Genomic DNA, 17572 nt, shown 5'->3' on the forward strand with positions numbered 1-17572 from the left:
AAACTCTAAAAATATATAAATATTTTTATATGTCACTAAAACTGTATAAATAAATCAACAAAAAATGAAAGATAGATAGATGGGGGAAAAAACAGAGTCCATGAAAGTATTTTGTTCCTGTTCTTTTTTTTTTGAGACAGAGTCTGGCTCTGTCACCAGGCTGGAGTGCAGTGGTGTGAGCTTGGCTCACTGCAACCTCTGCCTCCCGGGTTCAAGCGATTCTCCTGCCTCAGCCTCCCAAGTAGCTGGGACTACAGACATGTGCCACCACACCTGACTAATTTTTGTATTTTTAGTAGAGACAGGGTTTCATCATGTTGGCCAGGATAGTCTCTATCTCTTGACCTGGTGATACGCCCACCTCGGCCTCCCAAAGTGCTGAGATTGCAGGCGTGAGCCACCACACCCAGCCATTGTTCTTTTTTGAGATGGAGCCTCACTCTGTCACCCAGGCTTGAGTGCAGTGGCATGATCTCAGTTCACTGCAACCTCTACCTCCTGAGTTCAAGAGATTCTCCTCCCTCAGCCTCCAGAGTCGCTGGGATTATAGGCATACATACCACGCCTGGCTAATTTTTATATTTTTAGTAGAGACTGTGTTTCACCATGTTGATCAGGCTGGTCTCAAACTCCTGACCTCAGGTGATCCACCCTCCTTGGCCTCCCAAAGTGCTGGGATTACAGGTGTAAGCCACTGTGCCTGGCCTTAATGTATTGTTTTTTGGTGGTATTGTTATTTTTTCTTCTCAATATTTTCTTTTTATTTTATTTATTTATTTAAGACAGAGTTTTACTCTTGTTGCTCAGGCTGGAGCGCAATGATGCAGTCTTGGCTCACCGCAACCTCCGCCTCCCAGTTTCAAGCGATTCTCCTGCCTCAGCCTCCTGAATAGCTGGGATTACAAGCATGTGCCACCACACCCACCTAAATTTGTATTTTCAGTAGAGACAGGGTTTCTCCATGTTGTTCAGGCTGGTCTCGAGCTCCCAACCTCAGGTGATCCACCCACTTCAGCCTTCCAAAGTGTTGGGATTACAGGCTTGAGCCACTACGCCCGGCCTTCTTTTCTTTTTAAAGACAAGGTCTTGCTCTGTTGCCCAGGCTGGATTGCAGTGGTACAATCATAGCTCACAGCAGATTTGACTTCCTTAGCTCAAGTCATCCTCCCACCTCAGCCTCCTGAGTAGCTGGGACTACAGGTACATGCCACCATGCCAAGCTAATTTTTTTTTTCTTTTGAGACAGCCTCTCGCTCTGTTGCCCAGGCTGGAGTGCAGGGGCACAATCTCAGCTCACCACAACCTCTGCCTCCTTCAAACAATTCTCTTGCCTCAGTCTCCCGAGTAGCTGGGACTACAGGTGCAAGCCACCATACCCAGCTAATTTTTGTCTTTTTAGTAGAACAAGGTTTCACTATGTTGGCCAGGATGGTCTCAAACTCCTGATCTCATGATCCACCCACCTTGGCCTCTCAAACTGCTGGGATTACAAGCGTGAACCACCACGCCTGGCCATGCCCAGCTAATGTTTGTATTTTTAGTAGAGACAGGGTTTCACCATGTTGGCCAGGCTGGTCTCAAACTCCTGGGTTCAAGCAATCCACCTGCCTCTGTCTCCCAAAGTGCTAGGATTACAAGGCCTGAGCCACCATGCTCAGCCAAATGAATTTTAAAATACATTGAATGTGGCCCCATAGTGGTTTGATAGAAAACATTTTGGTTATGTAAATATAGTTCAGAGGATCCTAGTGGAAATCATAAGCTCTGGAAAGGACAATCTCAAAAGCTAAGAAAAAATGACATCAGTGAATTGTGATACAGATTGAGTGTCCTTTATCCAAAATGCTTGAGACCGGGTGTTTTAGGTATGGATTGTTGAGATTTTGGAATGTCTGTATACACATAATGAGACACCTTGGGGATGCGACCCAAATCTAAATATGAAATTTATGTTTCATATACACCTATCCTGAAAGTAATTGTGTGTGTGTGTGTGTGTGTGTGTGTGTGTGTGTGTGTGTGTATGTTTTGGGGGGGAGTTAGGATCTATTGCTGAGAATTACTGTGATCCTGTGAGGGTGTCATAATACCTTGCTTTTTCATGCTTCCTGTGTATTTATTGGTTTCAGCACATCTGAAGTAGCAATAGCTTTTTTTTTGAGATGGAGTCTCTCACTCTGTCACCCAGGTTGGAGTGCAGTGGCATGATCTTGGCTCACTGCAACTTCCACCTCCCAAGTTCAAACGATTCTCCTGCCTCAGCCTCCCGAGTAGCTGGGATTACAGGCATGTGCCACCACACCCAGCTAATTTTTTGTACTTTTAGTAGAGACGAGATTTCACCACATTGGTCAGTCTGGTCTCGACTCCTGACCTCATGATCCACCCGCCTCAGCCTCCCAAAGTGCTGGGATTATAGGCATGAGCCACCAGACCCTGTCTAATATATATATATTAGACAGGGTCTCACTTTGTCACCCAGAATGGAGTACAATGGTGCGATCATGCCTCACTGGAGCCTTGACCTCCTGGGCTCAAGTAATCCTCCTGCTTTAGCTCCCACAAGTAACTGGGACTACAGGTGTGCATGACCACACCCAGCTAATTTTTTTATTTTTTTGTAGAGATGGGGTTTCACCGTGTTGCCCAGGCTGGTATATAATATTTTTTTTTTTTTTTTTTTTTTTTTTTTTTTGAGACGGAGTCTCGCTCTTGTTACCCAGGCTGGAGTGCAATGGCGCGATCTCGGCTCACCGCAACCTCCGCCTCCTGGGTTCAGGCAATTCTCCTGCCTCAGCCTCCTGAGTAGCTGGGATTACAGGCACGCGCCACCGTGCCCAGCTAATTTTTTTGTATTAATAGAGACGGGGTTTCACAATGTTGACCAGGATGGTCTCGATCTCTCGACCTCGTGATCCACCCGCCTCGGCCTCCCAAAGTGCTGGGATTACAGGCTTGAGCCACCGCGCCCGGCTGGTATATAATATTTTTAACCATTCTGTGCACAATACAAAGTTGTGACTGTGACCATCACATGTGGTGAAGTATGGACTATTCCACTCGTGGCATCATGTTGGTGCTCAAAACATTTGGTTTTGGAGCATTTCCAAAATTTGGATTTTCAGATCAGGGATGTTCAACGTGTATACAATAACAAAACACATAGGATTTGCTGGCAAGTGAAGCCCCATTCAGTAAATACAATGGTGTAAAGCAAGTACGAGAAATGCATCCAAGCAAATAACAGCAACTAAAAAGCAAGCCACAGTGCAAAAATATACTAGAGAAATCCTACCCAGCACCTGCAGCAAAAATAAACGTATCAACAAAATCTGGTACAAAGCTACAAAACCCCTTCCTGTCAGATATGATGTTGCCACACTTCACCACTAGGGGGCGACCAAGATCACCCAGTGAATTTGGGCCACGATGCTCAGAATTCCTGGTCCTGTCTGCTTTGCCAGACACTGGTGGCCTCTTCAGCACCTATAAGGTCCCCCCATCTGTAAGATGCTAGCAAGCAATCTCAAGGGACCAGCAACCCCAGGCCTATGGAGCCCTCAAGAGCCTAAATCAGCCTGGGGTACCCAAGGGCCCCACTTTGCACCATTCTCTTCCATCCACAATATGGGCATGTTGTAAGATGATAGAGAGGGCCAGGCATGGTGGCTCACCCCTGTAATCCCAGCACTTTGGGAGGCTGGGATGGGTGGATCACTTGAGGTCAGGAGTTTCAGACCAGCCTGGCCAACATGGTAAAATCCCATCTCTACTAAAAATACAAAAATTAGGCCGGGCACGGTGGCTCAAGCCTGTAATCCCAGCACTTTGGGAGGCCAAGGCGGGTGGATCACGAGGTCAAGAGATCGAGACCATCCTGGTCAACATGGTGAAACCCCGTCTCTACTAATACAAAAAATTAGCTGGGCACGGTGGCGCGTGCCTGTGATCCCAGCTACTCAGGAGGCTGAGGCAGGAGAATTGCCTGAACCCAGGAGGCGGAGGTTGCGGTGAGCCGAGGTCGCGCCATTGCATTCCAGCCTGGGTAACAAGAGCGAAACTCCGTCTCAAAAAAAAAAAAAAAAAAAAAAAAAAAATTAGCTGGGTGTGGTGGCAGGCGCCTGTAATCCCAGCTACTCAGGTGGCTGAGGCAAGAGAATCACTTGAACCCAGGAGGCAGAGGTTGCAGTGAGTGGAGATCGCACCACTGTACTCCAGCCTAGGTGACACAGCAAGACTCTGTCTCAAAAAAAAAAAAAGCCAGGCATGGTGATGCACGTCTGTTAACCCAGCACTTTGGGAGGCCAAGGTGGGCAACCCCTTAAGCTCAGGAGTTCAAGACCAACCTGGGCAACATGGCGAAACTCTGACTCTTCAAAAAAGAAAAAAAGAAAAAAAAACCCTGAAGCATAATTTATGTATGGAAAAATGCATAAATTCCAAGCACACAGCTACATGACCTCCAACAGCCTCTTAATTGGCCATCCTGACCCTCTCCTCCACCCTCCACAGGGCCACTTCGGGTTGTGCTTTCCAAGTCTATCTGACCACATCACTACCCTGGTCAAAAACCTCCAACAGCTTCTCCTGCTCTAAGAATAGAGACCCTCAGAAACAGAACTACAAGAAAAATGAGGCCGGCTGTGGTGGCTGGCACTTGGGAGGCCAAGATCACTTGGGGTCATGAGTTGGAGACCAGCCTGGCCAACACAATGAAACCATGTCTCTACTAAAAATACAAAAATTAGCTGAGCGTGCTAGTGCATGCCTGTAATCTCAACTACTAGGAAGGCTGAGGCAGGAGAATCGCTTGAACCTGGGAGGTGGAGGTTACAGTAAGCCAGGATTGTGCCACTGCACTCCAGCCTGGGCAACAGAGAAAGAACAGAGAGAGACTCTGTTTCAAATAAAATAAAATAAAATAAGATAAAGCAAATGAAAAGTCAGATCTAAATCTGCCTTTAAGAAAGGAATCCACTTTAGTTAAAGGGGAACTATCAGGCACATAGTACTTTGACATTTTTTTTTCTTTCTCATTTTTTAAAATTTTTTTCACTTTATGTTTTTCCCTTCTTTTTACTTGAGACAACATCTGTGTTGCTCAGACTGGAATGCAGTGGCATGATCACGGCTCACTGCAGCCTTGACCACCCAAGCTCAAGTGATTCTCCCACCTCAGCCTCCTGAGTAGCTGAGACTACAGGCACCCGTCACTATGCCCAACTAATTTTTATATTTTTTGCAGAGATGGGGTTTTGCCATCTTCTCCAGCCTGGTCACAAACTCCTGGGCTCAAGCGATTTGCCCACCTCATTCTCCCAAAGTGCTGGGTTAACAGGTGTGAGCCATCACACCTAGCCTTGATCTTGGACTCTAAAGGACACTATTTATTCAAATGCTGAGCTGCAAAATGTCTCCATCTGGGGTGATGAGAAAGTAAACTTACAACCCAGTGAACCAAGAGTATAAATTCACTGAGTATGGAAGCTGTCGGTCAACTTCAATTTGATGTCTGATTAAGTTTTTACTATTGTTGAATTTCCTTTTCTTTACTATTGGTTTGTCCTTGTCCCGTAGCTGTGTAAGGTTTTTAAAAACCATATAATTTGGCCGGGTGCAGTGGATCATGCCTGTAACACTAGCACTTTGGAAGACTGAGGGGGAAAGATTGCTTGAGGCCAGGAGTTCAAGACCAGCCTGGGCAACACAAAAGGCCCCATTTTTTCCATGGAAAAAATAAATATTCTCTTACTATCAATTTGACTTACTACAGAAGCTAGTCGTTCTCATATGAAACACACACACAGTGATTTTTTTTTTTTTTGAGATGGAGTCTCTCTCGCTCCTGTTGTGCAGACTGGAGTGCAGTGGCGCGATCTCGGCTTACTGCAATCTCCACCTCCCAGGTTCAAGCTATTCTCCTGCCTCAGCCTCCTGAGTAGCTGGAATTACAGGCGTGTGCCACCATGCCCAGCTAATTTTTGTATTTTTAGTAGAGATGGGGTTTCACCATGTTGGTCAGGCTGGTCTTGAACTCCTGACCTCAGGTGATCCACCTGCCTCAGTCTCCCAAAGTGCTGGGACTACAGGCAAGAGCCACCTCACCTGGTCTTTTTTTCTTCTTTTTTTTTGAGATGGAGTCTTAACTCTGCCATCCAGGCTGAAGTGCAGTGGTGAGATCTCAGCTCACTGCAACCTCTACATCCCACGCTCAAGCAATTCTCATGCTTGGGCTCCAGAGTAGCTAGGATTACAGGCACACGCACCACCACATCCGGCTATATACACACACTGATTTGTGAAATATATCAGACCAACCAGGCGTAGTGGCTCATGCCTGTAATCTCAGCACTTTGGGAGGCTGAGGTGGGTAGGTTCCTTGAGCTCAGGGGTTTAAATGTAGCCTGGGCAATGTGGTAAAACTGTGTCTCTACAAAAAAATACAAAAATTAGCGGGACATGGCCAGGCACAGTGGCTCACGCCTGTAATCCCAGCACTTTGGAAGGATGAGGCAGGTGGATCGCGAGGTCAAGAGATCAAGACCATCCTGGCCAACATAGTGAAACCCCATCTCCACTAAAATACAAAAATTAGCTGGGCGTGGTGGTGCGCACCTGTAGTCCCAACTACTCAGAAGGCTAAGGCAGGAGAACTGCTTGAACCCGGGAGGCGGAAGTTGCGGTGAGCTGAGATTGCACCACTGCACTCCAGCCTGGCGCCTGGCGACAGAGTGAAACACTGTCTCAAAAAAAAAAAAAAAATTAGCTGGGCATGGTAGAATGAGCTTGTCGCCAGGTACGCAGGAGGCTAAGGTGAGAGGATCACTTGAGCCTGGGTGGCAGAAGTTGCAGTGAGCTGAGATTGAGCACTGCACTCCAGCTTAAGCGACAGAGTGAAATCCTGTCTCAAAAAAATTAATTTTAAAAAAGAAACATATCAGATAATTGTAGGAAGTCATCAAATGTGAAAAGTGAAGGTGTTTTTTTTTTTTTCTGTAACTTTCTGTACTGCTTGCCAAGCATTTGGCAGAGCATGGCAGGAGCATTCTGTCACTTCTCTCTCACGATAGCCTCAGGAAGACAGTGCTGCTACCCATTTCCCAGATAGGAAGTTAGGCTCAGGGAAGTGGGGGATGGCCCAGTGTACACCCACCTCAGGGCCCGCCGGAGTCAAGATAGATCCCAAGGCAGGGGCCTGAGGAACTGGCTCCACCACTGACTTGCTGTGAGCCCTGCCTGGGCCTCAGTTTGACAGTTCCCTCAGAATCACAAATCTCTGATATTCTTCTGGAGAAGTGCTGACTTCAAATATTCTGCTCCTGACATGTGTGATGGTTCCTGCCTATAATCCCAGATCAGGAGGCTGAGGCACAAGGATCACTTGAGGTCAGGAGTTCAAAACCAGCCTGGACAACATAGGAAGACTCACCTCAAAAAAAAAAAAAAGTTATTCTCCCACCAGTCATCAAAATGTCCAGGAAATGCCAATAGTAGTCCCAGCTACTCATGAGGCTGAGGCCAGAGAATTGCTTAAGCCGGGAGGCTGAGGTTACAGTGGACCTTGATCATGCCACTGCACTCCAACCTGGGCGACTGAGTCAGATCCTGTCTTTAAATAAATAAATAAAATATTTCACCCAATCACAGTAGAAAGTTGGAACAAGAAAGCCAGCATGAAATAGCCAGGCGAAGAGGTGCACACCTGTAATCCCAGCTACTCGAGAGGCCGAGGTGAGAATCTCTTGAACCGAGGAGATGGAGGTTGCGGTGAGCTGAGATCGCACCACTGCACTCCAGCCTGGGTGACACGGTGAGACCCTGTCTCAAAAAAAAAAAAAAAAGAGCATGGGAAGCCAGGTGGGAAGTTTTCTTATGTAACTGCCTCCATATCCCTCTTACTAAATTACTATGGGCTTGACCAAGGAAGACAGTTAGAACCTGACCCTTGAGGGGCCAAAGAAACAAAGACAACAAAAGCAGCCATTAAATGGCTTTGCAGGAGGCAGGGGAGATAAATGCTTTTGCTCCAGAGAAGAAAGGGGAGAGGAAAGGAGGGCTGGGAATGGAGGGAAGAGGCGAGCAGAGCCAGGAGCAGGTGACAGTGACAGGAGGCTGGGTACTGGTGGGATAAGTCAAACCCTATAAAGCCAGGGCCCAGAGGATGCCCAAGGATGGAGAAAAGGAACTGACCTCTGTGTTTCTGTAAATTGTGCCTTTTCTCTCACCCTCCCACAGTAAAGGGCTCACTTCACTTGTGTTACCAAGGTTTGGTGACTGGGGAGTCTAAGGGGAGCCTGGCAGAGATGAAGGGGAAACAGAATTGTGAAAACTACCAACTTAGACAATTTTGTGTTTCTGTGACAGAATACCTGACACTGGTAACTTATAATGAACAGAGTGTATTTGGCTCACAGTTCTGGAGGGTGGGAAGCCCAAGATCAAGGAATTACATCTGTGAGGACCTTCTTGCTGCCTCATCGCATGGCGGAAGGTCTCATATGGTGAGAGAGTACACAGGAGAGAAGGCAAGAGGGTGCTGAACTCATCTTTTATCAGGAATCCACCGCTGTGGTAACAGCGTCAATCCATTCATGAGGGCACAGCCTCTGAAAGGTCCCATCTCTCAATACTATTGCATTGGGGATTAAGTTTACAACACATGAACGTCGCTCTTGGGGCACATTCAAGCCATAGCAACTACACAGCACCAGGGTATGCTGTAGGCAAGCAGGCCCCAAAGGCCAAGATGATGGAGAATGGGAACTTCTAGGAATCTACAGGCATCTAGGGAAGGGCTGAGGACTTCTTCAGAGTAGGGAATAAAATTTCAGCTGGTCTTATCAAGATCCAGGACAGGGAGACCAAGTTGACAAAGATCACTTAGGTGAGTCCAAAATGAATGAGGATACAGGAGGTAAAGAAATACAGAGGACACACCTTCAGGGACAGGGCAGTTGGTATGGGCATCAGAGCATGGGCTTGGGAGCCAAGATTGTCTGGGTCTAAGATACTATTTCCTACTAAAGCAGGATATTTTATAATTGTAAAAAGGTCACTCCATCAGAAAGAAGTAAAAGTTCTAAACATATATGAAAAAAGTAGAGCACCAAAATACAGGAAGCAAAGGCTGACAGAAATAAAGGGAGGAGACAACTCAACAGCAATAGTTGGACTTGAATTCCCACTTTCAATAAAGAAAGAAGATAGAAGTAGGCAGAAAATCAATAGTAAAACGTAAGACTTGAACACACTAAACCACCTAGACCTAAAACCAATCTGCAGAGCACTACTATACCACCTAGACCTAACACCCATCTACAGAACACTGCACACTACACCACCTAGACCTAACTCCCATCTACAGACACTGCAGCCTACACCACCTAGACCTAACACCCATCTACAGAACACTGCACACTACACCACCTAGACCTAACACCCATCTACAGACACTGCAGCCTACACCACCTAGACCTAACACCCGTCTACAGAACACTGCACACTACACCACCTAGACCTAACACCCATCTACAGACACTGCAGCCTACACCACCTAGACCTAACACCCATCTACAGAACACTGCACACTACACCACCTAGACCTAACACCCACCTACAGACGCTGCAGCCTACACCACCTAGACCTAACACCCATCTACAGAACACTGCACACTACACCACCTAGACTTAACACCCACCTACGTCACACACCCATCTACAGAATATGCACCCTACAACCACCTAGACCTAACACCCATCTATAGACACTGCACCCTACACCACCTAGATCTGACACCCATGTACAGAACACTGCACACTACACCACGTAGACCTAACACCCATCTACAGAACACTGCACCCTACACCAGCTAGACCTAACACCCATCTATAGACACTGCACCCTACACCACCTAGACCTAACACCCATCTACAGAACACTGCACACTACACCACCTAGACCTAACACCCATCTACAGACACTGCACCCTACACCACCTAGACCTAACACCCATCTACAGAACACTGCACCCTACACCACCTAGACCTAACACCCATCTACAGAACACCGCACCCTACACCACCTAGACTTAACACCCACCTACATCACACACCCTTCTACAGAATACTGCACCCTACAACCACCTAGACCTAACACCCATCTACAGAACACTACCCTACCCCACCCAGACCTAACACACATCTACAGAACACTGCACCCTACACCCCTAGACCTAACACCCACCTACAGAACACTGCACTCTACACCCCTAGACCTAACACCTATGTACAGAACACTGCACCCTACACCCCTAGGCCTAACATCCATCTAGAGAACACTGCACCCTACACTACCTAAACCTAACATCCATCTACCAAACACTGCACTCTACACTACCTAAACCTAACATCCATCTACCAAACACTGCACCCTACACCACCTAGACCTAACACCCATCTACAGAACACTACCCTATACCACTAGACCTAACACCCATTTATAGAAAACTCTGCCCTGTATCACCTAGACCTAACACCCATCTATAGAACACTGCACCCTATACCACCTAGACCCAACACCAATCTACAGAGCACTGCACCCTACACCACCTAGACCTAACACCCATCTACAGAACACTGCACCTTACAACCACCTAGACTTACCTATCTACAGGACACTGCACCCTACAACCACCTAGACTTACCTATCTACAGGACACTGCACCCCACACCACCTAGACCTAACACCCATCTACAGAACACTGCACCCTACAACCACCTAGACTTACCTATCTACACGACACTGCACCCTACAACCACCTAGACTTACCTATCTACAGGACACTGCACCCCACACCACCTAGACCTAACACCCATCTACAGAACACTGCACCCTACAACCACCTAGACTTAACAACCATCTATAGAACACTGCCCCCTACAACCACCTAGACTTAACACCCATCTACAGGACATTGCACCCTACACCACCTAGACCTAACACCCATCTACAGAACACTGCCCCCTACAACCACCTAGACTTAACACCCGTCTACAGGACACTGCACCCTACACCACCTAGGCCTAACACCCATCTACAGAACACTGCACCCTACAACTACAGAATACAACACTACCAATCACCTAGACCTAACACCCATGTAGAGAACACTGCACCCTACACCCCTAGACTTAACATCCATCTACAGAATACTGTACCCTACAACCACAGAATACACATATTTTTTATTTATATATATTTATTTTTTTGAAATGGGATCCTGCTCTGTCAACCAGCCTGGAGCGGAGAAGCATGATCACAGCTCACTGTAGTCTCAATTTGCCAGGCTCAGGTTATCCTCCCACCTCAGCCTCCCAAGTAGCTTGGAGTACAGGCATGCCCACCCCAGCTAATTTTTTGTATTTTTTTGTAGAGATGGTGTCTCACTATGTTGCCCAGGTTCATCTCAAACTTCTGAGCTAAAGGGATCCTCCCATCTCAGCCTCCCAAAGTGCTGGGATTACAGGCGTAAGCCACCATGCCAGGGCCACATTATTCTTAAGCAAACATGGAACATTCTCCAGGAAAGACCATATGCCAGGTCATAAAACAAACCTCAATTAACTTAAAAGGACTCAAATAATACAAAGTGTGTTCTCTGAGGACAATATAATGAAATTAGCAATTTGGGAAACAAACATGGGAAACTCACGTGAAGTATGTGGAAATTAAACAACATATTCCTAAATAGTCAATGAACGATTCAAAGAAGAAATCCAAAGGAAAATTAGAAAATACTACAACACGAGGGCTGGGTGCGGTGGCTCACGCCTATAATCCCAGCACTTTGGGAGGCCGAGGCGGGTGGATCATGAGGTCAAGAGATCAAGACCATCCTGGTCAACATGGTGAAACCCCGTCTCTACTAAAAATACAAAAAATTAGCTGGGCATGGTGGTGAGTGCCTGTAATCCCAGCTGCTCGGGAGGCTGAGGCAGGAGAATTGCCTGAACCCAGGGGGTGGAGGTTGCGGTGAGCCGAGATCTCGCCATTGCACTCCAGCCTGGGTAACAAGAGCAAAACTCCGTCTCAAAAAAAAAAAAGAAAGAAAATACTACAACATGAATAAAAATGTTTAAAATTTATGGAATGCAGCTAAAGCAGTGCTTGAAGGAAAATTCATAGCTATAAATGCCTTTTTTTCCTTTGAGACAGTGTCTCATTTTATTGCCCACATTGGAATGCAGCTATGCAATCAGGGCTTACTGCAGCCTCACACCCCGGGCTCAATCTTCCCACCTTAGCCTCTGGAATGGCTGAAACACCACCACACCTGGCTTAATTTTTTATTTTTTGTAGGGATGGGGTGTTGTTACATTGCCCAGGCTGGTCTCAAACCCCTGAGCTCAAGCCACCCTCTTGTCTCAGCCTCCCAAAGTGCTGGGATTACAGGTATGAGCCACCATGTCTGGCCATACATGTCTTTTTTTTTTTTTTTTTTTTTTTTTGTGGAAGAGCGATTTATTAGAGAGAGAGAAGACAGCTCCCATGCTGTTGTGGAAGGGGAACCCAGAGTGGGAAATCCACATGTCTATTTGTTTAAAAAAATAAAGACTGGGCCGGGCGCGGTGGCTCAAGCCTGTAATCCCAGCACTTTGGGAGGCCGAGGCGGGTGGATCACGAGGTCGAGAGATCGAGACCATCCTGGTCAACATTGTGAAACCCCGTCTCTATTAATACAAAAAAAAAATTAGCTGGGCACGGTGGCGCGTGCCTGTAATCCCAGCTACTCAGGAGGCTGAGGCAGGAGAATTGCCTGAACCCAGGAGGCGGAGGTTGCGGTGAGCCGAGATCGCGCCATTGCACTCCAGCCTGGGTAACAAGAGCGAGACTCCGTCTCAAAAAAAAAAAAAAAAAAAAAAAAAAAAAAAATAAAGACTGTAAATCAATAACCTAACCTTTCACTTTAAGATACCAGAAAAATTAGAAGAGCAAACTAAATATAAAGTAAGCAAGAGGAAAGAAACAACAAATGCTGGGGCAGAAATAAATGAAATAGAGAATAGAAAAACAATAGAGAAAATTAATAAAACCAAAAGTTGTCTCTGAGAAAAATCTAAACAATTGACAAATCCTCAGCTAGGCTGACCAAGAAAAAAGACTTGAAATGCCTAGAGTCAAATAGAGGAGATAATATCACCATTAACCTTTCAGGAATAAAATCCTGTCTCCTCCAACGACCAGCTGTACAACCAACCTCAGGTGTTACTTGGCCCCTCTGTGCCTCCCTTTTCTCTATTCTTTAAAAAGAAAATATTTTTCTCAAACTGCTATGAAGAACAGTAAACAAAAGGATTTTCTGGGCCAGGTGCAGTGGCTCACACCTGGAATCCCAATACTTTGGGAGGCTAAGGCAGATCACTTGAGCCTGGGGGGTCAAGGCTGCAGTGAGCCACTTTCACACTCCAGCCTAGGCAACAAAGACTCTGTCTCAAAAGAGAAAAATAATTTTTTTTTTTTTAAATGAGATTTCTCCATGATGGCCAGGCTGGTCTTAAACTCCTGACCTCAGGTGATCCACCCACCTCGGCCTCCCAAAGTGCTAGGATTACAGGCGTGAGCCACTGTGCCCGGCAACAAAAACAAATTTTTTAAAAAAAGACAAATATGATTCCATTTACATTAAGTACCTGTAATCGAGAGAGATCCAAGATGGCTGATCACTAGCAGCTTGGGATTGTAGCTCCCAGAGAAAGCACACAGAATGAGAGGATGCCACACTTTCAGACGAATTTTTGTTACCCACGGACTGGAAGATTCCCAGTGGAGGAGCCCCACGGGTCGCCAGGGCGACTCTTGTGGCCGGCGTCACGGTTTTGCCGGCACCCCCGCGCGGCGGTTCTTGGTGCAGAGTAAACAGGACTGGGTCCCCTTTTGATTAACGTTTGGAGCTCCGGGAAGGCAGAGTCGCCCATTTACCTGATTGAAGAAGGGACTCAAGAGGGAAGCCAGACCAGAGATTCCAGGGCGGAAGGGCACCACGAATCTTAATGCCACTGTTTTGGCCGGCGCAGTGGGTTGCTCAGATTTCGGTGCTGGGAATCAACAAGTTTGACGTCCACTCAGAGACCTAATTTGAAAGTAGGCAATTACAAAGACGACAGGTGGATGAACTTACAATGATGGGAAGAAACCAGCATAAAAAGGCTGAGAATACCCAAGATCAGAATGCCTCTCCTACAGGTGATCACAGTTCCTCATGCACAAGAGAACAAGGCCTGATGGAGAACGAGTGCGTTCCAATAACAGATTTAGGCTTCAGAAACTGGATAATAAGGAACTTTAGTGAGCTAAAGTAACATGTTCTAGCCCAATGTAAAGAAACTAAGAACTTTGAAAAAAGGTTTGACGAAATGCTAACGAGAATTGACAATTTAGAGAGCAATATAAGTGAATTAATGGAACTGAAGAACACAATACGAGAACTCCGCAAAGTATGCACAGGTTTTAATAGTCGAATTGATCAAGCAGAAGAAAGGATATCAGAGGTCAAAGACCAATTTAATGAAATGAAATGAGAAGACAAGATTAGAGAATAAAGAGTAAAAAGGAATGAGCAAAGTCTTCAAGAAATATGGGACTATGTGAAAAGACCTAATTTACGATTGATAGGTACACCTGAATGTCATAAAGAGAATGAATCCAAGTTGGAAAATATTTCTCAGGATATTATTCAGGAAAACTTTGCTAATCTAGTAAGGCAGGACAATACTCAACTCCAGCTAATCCAGAGAACACCACAAAGATATTCCTCAAGTAGAGCAACCCCAAGACACATAATCGCTAGATTCACTAGGGTTGAAATAAAGGAGAAAATTCTAAGGGCAGCTAGAGAGAAAGGTCATGTTACCCATAAAGGGAAGCCTATCAGACTCACAGCAGACCTCTCACCAGAAACCCTACAAACTAGAAGAGAGTGGGGATCAATATTCAATATCCTCAAAGAAAAGAATTTTCAACCCAGAATCTCATATCCCGCCAAACTAAGCTTCATAAGCAAAGGAAAAAGAAAATTTTTCGCGAACAAGCAAGCACTCAGAGATTTCATCACCACCAGGCCTGCTTTACAAGAGCTTCTGAAAGAAGCACTACAAACAGAAAGGAACAACCAGTATCAGTCATCCAAAAACTTACCAAAACGTAAAGAGTATCTCTATAATAAAGAATCTACATCAACTAATGGGCAAAATAGCCAGCTAACATTAAATGACAATATTGAACTCACAAATATTAATATTAAATTCTAAATTTAAATAGATTAAATGCTCCAATCAAAGACACAGACAGGTAAATTGAATAAAAAGTCAAAACCCATCGGTACGCTGTATCCAGATCTATTTCACAAGCAACAACATACAAAGACTCAAAACAAAGGGATGGAGGAAGATTCACCAATTAAATGGAGAGAAAAAAAAACGGGAGTTGTAACTTTCGTCTCTCACAAAATAGACTTTAATAGTAACAAAGACTAAAAGAAACAAAGAAGGACATTACATAATGGTAAAAGGATCAATGCAACAACAGGAGTTACTGATTATAAATATATATCCACCCAATACAGGAGCACCCAGATACATAAGACAAGTTCTTAATGACTTATAAAGAGACCTGGACTCCCGAACAATAATAGCGGGAGATTTTGACACCACATTGTTAATATTCGACGGATCGACGACATAGAAAATTAATAGGGACATCTATGATTTGAACTTAGACCTGGAATAAGTAAACTTAGTGAATATTTATAGAATTCTCCACCCCAGGCCCACAGAACATACATTTTTCTCAGTATCATATTACACCTATTTTCAAAGTGACTACATAATTGGAAGTAAACCACTCTTCAGCATTTGCATAGCATTTCACAGACTTAAATGAAATATTGGTTGGCTGTTTGTTATTTTCTTCCCTTATTCCTTCCTGTCTCCATTGTTAAGCACAATTATCGGCATAAAAGAGGTTTTTAATACCTATTTTTAGATTGCATTCCAGCCCGGGCAATAGAGCAAGAATCCTGTTCTCTCTCCCCGTTTTTCTTTCTTTCTCTCAAAAAAAAAAAAGAAGTGCTCGCTTCGGCAGCACATATACTAAAATTGGAACGATACAGAAAAGATTAGCATGGCCCCTGCGCAAGGATGACACGCAAATTCGTGAAGCATTCCATATTTTTAAAGGGCTGATATCCAGAATTTACAACAAACTAAAACAGATTTACAAGAAAAAAACAAACAAGCCCATTCAAAAATGGGCGAAGGATATGAACAGATACTTTACAAAAGAAGACATACATGAGGCCAACAAGCATATGAATAAATGCTCATCATCACTGGTCATTAGAGAAATGCAAATCAAAACCACATTGAGATACCATCTCACGCCAGTTAGAATGGCGATCACTAAAAAATCTGGAGACGACAGATGCTGGAGAGGATGTGGAGAAATAGGAACACTTTTACACGTTGGTGGGAGTGTAAATTAGTTCAACCATTGTGGAAGACAGTATGGCGATTCCTCAAGGACCTAGAAATAGAAATTCCATTTGACCCAGCAATCCCATTACTGGGTATATATCCAAAGGATTATAAATCGTTCTACTATAAGGACACATGCACACGAATGTTCACTGCAGCACAGTTTACAATAGCAAAGACCTGGAACCAATCCAAATGCCCATCAATGATAGACTGGACAGGAAAAATGTGGCACATATACACCATGGAATACTATGCAGCCATCAAAAACTATGAGTTCGCGTCCTTTGTAGGGACATGGATGAACCTGGAAAACATCATTCTCAGCAAACTGACACAAGAACACAAAATCAAACATCGCATGTTCTCACTCATAGACGGGTGTTGAACAATGGGAACACATGGACACAGGAAGGGGAGCACTATACACTGGGGTCTGTTGGGGGGAGGGGGGGACAGCGGGGAGTGGGGAGTTGGGGAGAGATAGCACGGGGAGAAATGCCAGATGTAGGTGAAGGAGAGGAAGGCAGCAAATCACACTGCCACGTATGCACCTATGCAACAACCTTGCATGTTTTTCACATGTACCCCAAAATCTAAAATGCAATAAAAAAAAAAAAGAAAAGAAAAAAAAGAAATTTCTCTATGATCCACTAGAGGGAAGAGTTATTACTTCAAATAACAAGGTTTTGTGCTTTTTTTTTTTTTTTCTTAGACTGAGTCTCACTCTGTCACCCAGGCTGGAGTGCAGTGGCATAATCTTGGCTCACTATAATCTCCATCTCCCGGGTTCAAGCAATTCTCCCGCCTCAGCCTCTCAAGTAGCTGGGGCTACAGGCAAGCGCCACTGCGCCCAACGAAGTTTTGTATTTTTAGTAGAGATTTGTATTTTTAGTAGGGTTTTCACTATGTTGCCCAAGCTGGTCTCGAACTCCTGATCGCAAGTGATCTGCCCACCTCAGCCTCCCAAAGTGCTGGTATTACAGGCCTGAGACACTGTGCCTGGCTTAATTAAAAAAAAAAAAAGTACCTATAAAAGTCA

General features: G+C 45.1%; 1 long non-coding RNA gene and 1 other non-coding gene across 2 annotated transcripts in view; one reads left to right on the top strand and one right to left on the bottom strand.

Annotated features, from left to right (window-relative positions):
• The window catches only part of LOC135276966 (uncharacterized), a 98445-nt gene that overhangs the window by 32395 nt on the left and 48478 nt on the right, over nt 1-17572 (bottom strand). The gene's annotated exons all lie outside the window — the stretch shown is intronic.
• LOC135277031 (U6 spliceosomal RNA) lies at nt 16123-16229 on the top strand. Its single transcript, XR_010344644.1, has one exon. It is a non-coding gene; the product is annotated as a U6 spliceosomal RNA (small nuclear RNA).

Source organism: Aotus nancymaae, unplaced genomic scaffold, assembly GCF_030222135.1.
Source record: "Aotus nancymaae isolate 86718 unplaced genomic scaffold, 86718_ANA_hifiasm-v0.15.2.pri h1tg000029l, whole genome shotgun sequence".
NCBI classification, from domain to species: Eukaryota; Metazoa; Chordata; class Mammalia; order Primates; family Aotidae; genus Aotus; species Aotus nancymaae.